Source organism: Bubalus bubalis, chromosome 15, assembly GCF_019923935.1.
Source record: "Bubalus bubalis isolate 160015118507 breed Murrah chromosome 15, NDDB_SH_1, whole genome shotgun sequence".
Lineage (NCBI taxonomy): Eukaryota > Metazoa > Chordata > Mammalia > Artiodactyla > Bovidae > Bubalus > Bubalus bubalis.
The window spans coordinates 13,397,889-13,405,258 of record NC_059171.1 but is presented as its reverse complement, the minus strand read 5'-3'; the positions used below and the strand labels follow the sequence as shown (position 1 = coordinate 13,405,258).

The 7,370-nt window shown below is 41.8% G+C and overlaps 1 pseudogene; it reads left to right on the top strand.

Annotated features, from left to right (window-relative positions):
- The first annotated feature begins 2,546 nt into the window (after positions 1–2,546).
- Positions 2,547–2,670, top strand: LOC112579275 (annotated as a pseudogene).
- Positions 2,671–7,370: the final 4,700 nt, after the last annotated feature.

The following is a 7,370-nucleotide window of genomic DNA, read 5'->3' as shown; positions in this document are numbered from 1 at the left end:
TGAAACTCCAATACTTTGGCCACCTGATACAAAGAACTGACTCATTTGAAAAGACTCTGATGCTGGGAAATATTGAAGGCAGGAGAGGGGACGACAGAGGATGAGATGGTTGGATGGCATCACCAGCTCAATGGAAATGAGTTTGAGCAAACTCCATGAGGTGGTGAAGGACAGGGAAGCCTGGCGTGCTGCAGTCCATGGGGTCGCAAAGCGTCAGACATGACTGAGAGACTGAACAACAACTTCAATTTCTTTCATTATCATAGTTTCAATATACAGGCCTTTCATCTCTTTGGTTATATTTATTCTTAGGCATTTTATTTTTCTTGGTTCAGTTGTAAGTGGGATTGGGTTCTTAATTTCTCTTTCCGACAATTCATTAGTATTGTACAGAAATGCAACACATTTTTGTGCATTAATTTTTATCCTACAACTTTACTGAATTTGCCCATTAGTTCTAACAGTTTCCTGATGCAGTCTTTAGGCTTTTCTATACATAATATCAAGTGCAGATAGTGACAGTTATTTTTTCCTTTCCAATTTGGATGCCTTTTATTTCTTTTTCTTGCCTAATTTCCCTGTCTATTGTTTCTAATACTATGTTGAATAGAAGAGGCAAGAGTGAGCATCCTTGTCTTTTCCCTGATCTTAGTGAAAAGTTTTCAGCTTTCCATCATCAAATATAATGTTAGTTATGAACTTGTCATATATGGCCTTTATTATGTTGAGGCACATATATATATCCACACATGTGTACCCTCTATACCCATATTTGTTTAGAGTTTTTATCATAAATGAATGTTGATTTGTTGGATGCTTTTTCTGCATCTATTGAGATGATCATATGGTTTTTATCCTTCATTTTGCTGTGATGTATGACACTGATTTGTGGATAAATCCCACTTGATCATGCTGTATGATCTTTTCAGTATATTGTTGAATTTGGTTTGTAAACATTTTGTTGAGGATTTTTGCATCTATGTTCATCAGGAATACTAGGCTGTAATCTTTTCTTGTAGTATCACACTCTGGTTTTGGTATCAGGATAATGCTGACCTCATAAGTTTGTAAACATTGCTCCTTCTTCAATTTTTTAAAAGAGGTTGAGAAGTGCTGTTTTTAATTCTTTAAATGTTTAGTAGAATTCATCAGTGAGGCCATCTGGTACTAGACTTGTGTTTTGAGAGGTTTATATTGATTCAATCTCCTTACAAAGTAATTGGTCTGCTCAGATTTTCTGTTTCATTATGATTTAGTCTTGGTAGGTTGTATGTTTCTAGAAATATCCAACTTGTTGACACATAATTGTTCATTTTAATCTATTGTTTGTACTAAATGACCCAAGCCAAAAACATAAAGTTTGGTAGAGGAGACATAAATATACAGTTATGATTCAGTGAGTGATAACAGTGGATCATTTATGAAACAAATCAAAGACATCAATCTGATTTTTTTTTCTACATCACTTCTTTGGACAAGTTTTTTTGTCCCCAGAACCATGCTTGGACTGAATATGCAAAGATAGATGAGGAAGGATTCCTAATAATGGAAAACTTACATTTGTAGGAGAAACAGACATGAAAACAAATAACTTTGGTGTTAGTCTCTAAGTCATATCCAACTCCTTGAGACCCCATGGACTGTAGCTTGCCAGGATCCTCTGTCCATAGAATTCTCCAGGCAAGAATACTGGCGTGTGTAGCCATTCCCTTCTCTAGGGGATCTTCCCAAGCCAGGAACCAAACTCAGGTCTCCTGCACTGCAGGCAGATTCTTTACCAATGAAGCTACCAGGGAAACCCCAAATAACTCTAACACAGTCAGTAAAACCTACATAGAGGTTAAGAATTAAATGCTAGGGAAACATGACATGAAACGGTTGTAGATTATTTGGTGATACAAATATGTAAGCAAAAGTGACAACTTTCTTGCCATAAGAACACAAAGCAAGACTATCAAGATCATCACCAGTGAGTGAGAAACGAAAGTTCTTGTAATGTATTTCCCAAATATCAAATATCCAAACAAATTATATGCCAATTGGGTTAGAGGAGGAAGGACTTAATAATTTTAAAATCTGCACTAAATAAACAAATGTCCTCTAAATACCCACATCAAGTATTTATTGGCCAAATGTCCAGGAGTTTCAAGCTGTAATGACAAGGGCATTGACTCAGAGTGGGCAAGGAAAGAAAGAGGACAGGATGCCAATGAAGGAAACAGAGTCTCTTGAATGGCTAATGAAAGTAAAATATGATTATAGTAACCAGATTATAGGGATTCCAGAAAAATTATGGTGGTGGTGTGGTAGTCACTAAATGTTTAAGAAATTGAAGACATCTCTAATTTCATATATTTTACATCATTATGTGCCAGACCTACATATTCCAATATGGAGTTTTCAAAATATAGGCAAAGATAACATTTCAATCTAGAAAATGATGCCCAAAGGAAAGTAGTAGTCAAGGCTAAAGTTGGACTAGTGGCTGAGAGAAAGCAACCATTGAGTGCTGGGTTCGATCCAGGATTAGAAAAGGGAGCACCTATTCACAGTCAGTTAAGCCAACTGACCTCTTTTCCCCGTGGGGGCCCGTGTACCATGGCTGCAAAAAGCAGCCTCCTCGGTGGCTGCTATCTGTAGGAGTGGCTCTGAGGGACCTTGGAGACAGTCATTTCCAGTGGACATTTATGTCTGGCACACTGTCCCCAATCTAGGGTCCAGACAGCTATGCAGGGTGCCTTTGGAAAGCCCCAGGACACAGTGGCTAGGGTCCTCATTGTCTAAATCATAATGTCCATCTGCACCAAGCTGTAAGACAAGGAGCATGGGACTGAGGCCCCACACAGGGCCAAGTTCAAGTTCCCTGGCCACCAGAAGATTCATATCTTTAAGAAGTGGAGACTTACTAAATTTAATGCAGTGAATTTGAAATTATGGTGACAGGAAAGCAGCTCATCCTGGATGCCTGGGGCAGGGCGGGGTGGGGGGGGTCAAATATATCCCTAATTGCCTTGTTCCTTCCTTACTCACACCCACCAATAAATCTTACTTTCCTGTAAAAGAAAAGAGAGAAAAGAAAAAGCAGATCCTAGAACTGGGAGCAAGATATGATCCTTCCAAATCCCAAGAAACCAGCAAAAGGAAAACTAAAACCTAAAGGGTCTCCATCTTCAGGCACCTGGTACAGGACAGTTTAGGATATTTCTTTGGAGCAGTTTGCTTGCCATCGACCTCTGTGTTTACCAGCCATGCTTCATGTGGTGGAAATTTTCTAATAGAAATTTCCCAGAGGGTTCCCAAACCCTCAAATCTGGGGTCAAAATGACTAATCCAGGACAGTTGTGAGGGCTGCTCCATTTATGAGAGAGTTTGGGGCTGGGAGGCCAGCACAGGTAAGATCCACAGGGAAGGGGCTATGACTACAACAGGGAAAAAGTCTCCTGGACCATTCTTCATGGTCACTCAGGGCTCCCTTTGACCTCTGCTTAGGACATATGGCCCTCTGCCTGAAAAGTCTCTTGGTTCACACCTTACTCCCCACCCCAAACTAGAAGCAGAAACAATGTCATTTTCCTTCTCAAATTGCTTGGCATAGAAAGGCATCATGGTAGAGATGAAACAAGGGTGTGGAATTTAGCACTGGGAATACCCACTGTGTAGGGATGCAGAATGCACAGGGTTGAAGCTACCGTTTATGAAGCCAGGTTCCCTGAGTTCAAATCCTGCTTCATCTTAGTAACTATCTGAGTTTGGGCATATTGCTAGCCACCTTGCACCCCAATTCTCACAACTGTCAACTGAGAGCAATAATAATGCCTACCGCCAGTGCTCTGGGAATTAAGGGAATATAAGTGCTTATAGTGCATACATATTATACTTCAGTAGATCATACATTATTTTCATAGCCTAATGAATAAACAATGTATGTCTGTGTGCTTTGCTAAACTTTAGATTTATCATCTTAAAAATGAAAGAATAAGATCCAGGATTGGATATGAATTAGCTAATGGAAGTCAAAAAAAATACACTGAATGGAAAATGCAATCCAAATGTTTGTGTTTGGTGTTATCATCGTACATAGTAGGCATTGGAATCAACCATGGCTATGATATAGAAACAAAACAACCAGCGAGAGATGAGGCCAGACCCCTTTCAAGACTCACCATCCTGAGATCTTACACAGGAAAGTTATTTGTGAGCATGAACGCCAGACAAGTGTTCCTTGTTAGCTATGCGTAGGCCCTGGAGACCAGCTCTGCCATGTGGCGAGATCAAGTGAAGTGACAGCTTCTGCCAAGCAAGACTCTCAGGCCATCGCTCAGAGGCGCCTGAGAAATTACTCCCCCAGAGTCCTCCTTGGCTGCACTGTGCCCCACTCCCATGCTGGCCACCTCCCCCAAAGACCCCCAGCCCCCTCCCCACAATCCTCCAGACTCTGCCCAGTCCCCGCTGGCATGCAAGTGCAGAGCTCAGCACATTCTGCATTTCATCCCCCTAGATTCACCCCGAAGGGTTGGTTCTGCCTGACTGTCCCACACAGCATCTCTAGGAGAGCCAGAAAGGAATGCACTCAACTCATCAGCGCCAGGGGCAGAACCAAAGCCAAGCATGGCCTGTCATCCAAAGGACTGTAGCGCTCTCGTCATCACTGAAAGACAGACACAGAACAGGCCCCAGGAAGAGCCTGTCACCTTCCCGAGAGCCAGGGAGGTGGGCAGAAAACCCCAGGGGGGTGTGGGTTCTCTTGTCAAAGCAAGGCCACCAAAATCTGAGCCCTGGAAACTCCTCCCAAATGAACACTTGACAGGTGGAAGGGAAGAGAGTTAGCATCTGCCCTTGAAGCCCCTGGTGGCTCCGATGGTAAAGAATCTGCCTGCAATACAGGAGACTCAGGCTCAATCCCTGGGTCAGGGAAATCCCCTGGAGAAGAAAATGGCAACCCACTGCAGTATTCTTCCCTGGAGAATCCCATGGACAGAGGAGGCTGGTAGGCTACAGTCCATGGGGACTGGAATGCAAAATAGGAAGTCAAGAGATACCTGGAGTAACAGGGAAGTTTGGCTTTGGAGTACAAACTGAAGCAGGGCAAAGGCTAACAGAGTTTTTCCAAGAGAATGCACTGGTCATAGCAAACACCCTCTTCCAACAACACAAGAGATGACTGTACACATGGACATCAGCAGATGGTCAATATCAAAATCAGACTGATTATATTCTTTGCAGTTGAAGATGGAGAAACTCTATACAGTCAGCAAAAACAAGATCAGGAGCTGACTGTGGCTCAGATCATGAACTCCTTATTGCCAGATTCAGACTTAAATTGAAGAAAGTAGGTAAAGCCATTAGACCATTCAGACCTAAATCAAATCCCTTATGATTGTACAATGGAAGTGACAAACAGATTCATGGGATTAGATCTGATAGACAGAGTGTCTGAAGAACTATAGGTGGAGGTTCATAACATTGTATAGGAGGCAGTGATCAAAATCACCCCTAAGGAAAAGAAAAGCAAGAAGGCAAAATGGTTCTCTGAAGAGACCTTACAAATATCTAAGAAAACAAAAGAAGCAAAAGGCAAAGGAGAAAAGGAAAGATATATCCATCTGGATGCAGAGTTCTAAAGAATAGCAAGGAGAGATAAGAAAGGCTTCCTCAGGGAACAGTGCAAAGAAAAAGAGGAAAACAATAGAATAGGAAAGAGTAGAGATCTCTTCAAGAAAATTAGAGATACCAAGGGAACATTTCATGCAAAAATGGGCTCAATAAAGGACAGAAATGCTATGGCCCTGACAGAAGCAGAAGATATTAAGAAGAGGTGTCAAGAGCACACAGAAGAACTATACAAAAAAGATCTTCATGACCCAGATAATCACAATGGTGTGATCACTTACCTAGAGCCAGACATCCTGGAGTGCAAAGTCAAGTGGGGCTTAGGAAGCATCACTAGGAACAAAGCTAGTGGAGGTGATGGAAGTCTAGTTGAGCTGTTTCAAATCCTAAGAGATGATGCTGTGAAAGTGCTGCACTCAAAATGCCAGCAAATTTGGAAAGCTCAGCAGTGGCCACAGGACTGGAAAAGGTCAGTTTTCATTCCAATCCCAAAGAAAGGCAATGCCAAAAGATGTTCAAACTACCACACAATTGCACTCATCTCACATGCTACCAAAGTAATGCTCAAAATTCTCCAAGCTAGGCTTCAACAGTAGGTGAACTGAGAACATCCAGATGTTCAAGCTGGATTTAGAAAAGGGAGAGGAACCAGAGATCAAATTGCCAACATCTGTTGTATCATAGAAAAAGCAAGAGGATTGAAGAAAATCATCTACTTCTGCTTCATTGACTATGCTAAAGCCTTTGACTGTGTGGATCACAACAAACTGTAAAAAATTCTTCAAGAGATGGGAATACCAGATCACCTTACCTGCCACTAAGAAATTTGTATGCGGGTCAAGAAGCAACAGTTAGAACTGGACATGGAACATTGGACTGGATCCAATTATGAAAGGAGTATGTCAAGGTTGTATGTTGTCACTTTGCTTATGTAACTTATTGCAGAGTACATCATGCGAAACGCCAGGCTGGATGAAGCACAAGCTGGAATCAAGATTGCCAGGAGAAATATCAATAACCTCAAATATGCAGGTGACACCACTCTTACAGTAAAAAGCAAACAGGGGCTAAAAAGCCTCTTGATGAAAGTGAACAAGGAGAGTGAAAAAGCTGAACTCAACATTCCAAAAACAAAGATCATGGCATCTGGTCCCATCAGTTAATGGTAAATAGATGGGTAATCAATGGAAACAGTGAGAGACTTTATTTTCTTGGGTTCCAAAATTGCTACAGATGGTGACTGCAGCATGAGATTAAAAGATACTTGTTCCTTGGAAGAAAAGCTGTAACAAACCTAGACAGCACATTTAAAAGCAGAGACATTACTTTGCCAACAACAGTTTGTATAGTCAAAGCTATGGTTTTTCCAGTAGTCATGTATGGATTTGAGAGTTGGATCATAAAGAAGGCTGAGCACCAAAGAATTGGTGCTTTCAAACTGTGGTTCTGGAGAAGACGCTTGAGAGTCGCTTGGACTGCAAGGAGATCAAACCAGTTCAATCTTAAAGGAAATCAACCCTGAATATTCATTGGAAGGACTGGTGCTGAAGTTGAAGTTCCAGTACTTTGGCCATTTGATATGAAGAGCCAGCTCTTTGGAGAAGATCCTGATGCTGGGAAAGATTGAAGGCAGGAGGAGAAGCGGATGACAGAGGATGAGATGGTTGAATGGCATCACCAACTCGATGGACATGAGTTTGAGCAAGCTCTGGGAGTTGGTGATGAACAGGGAAGCCTGGCAGGCTGCAGTCCATGGAGTC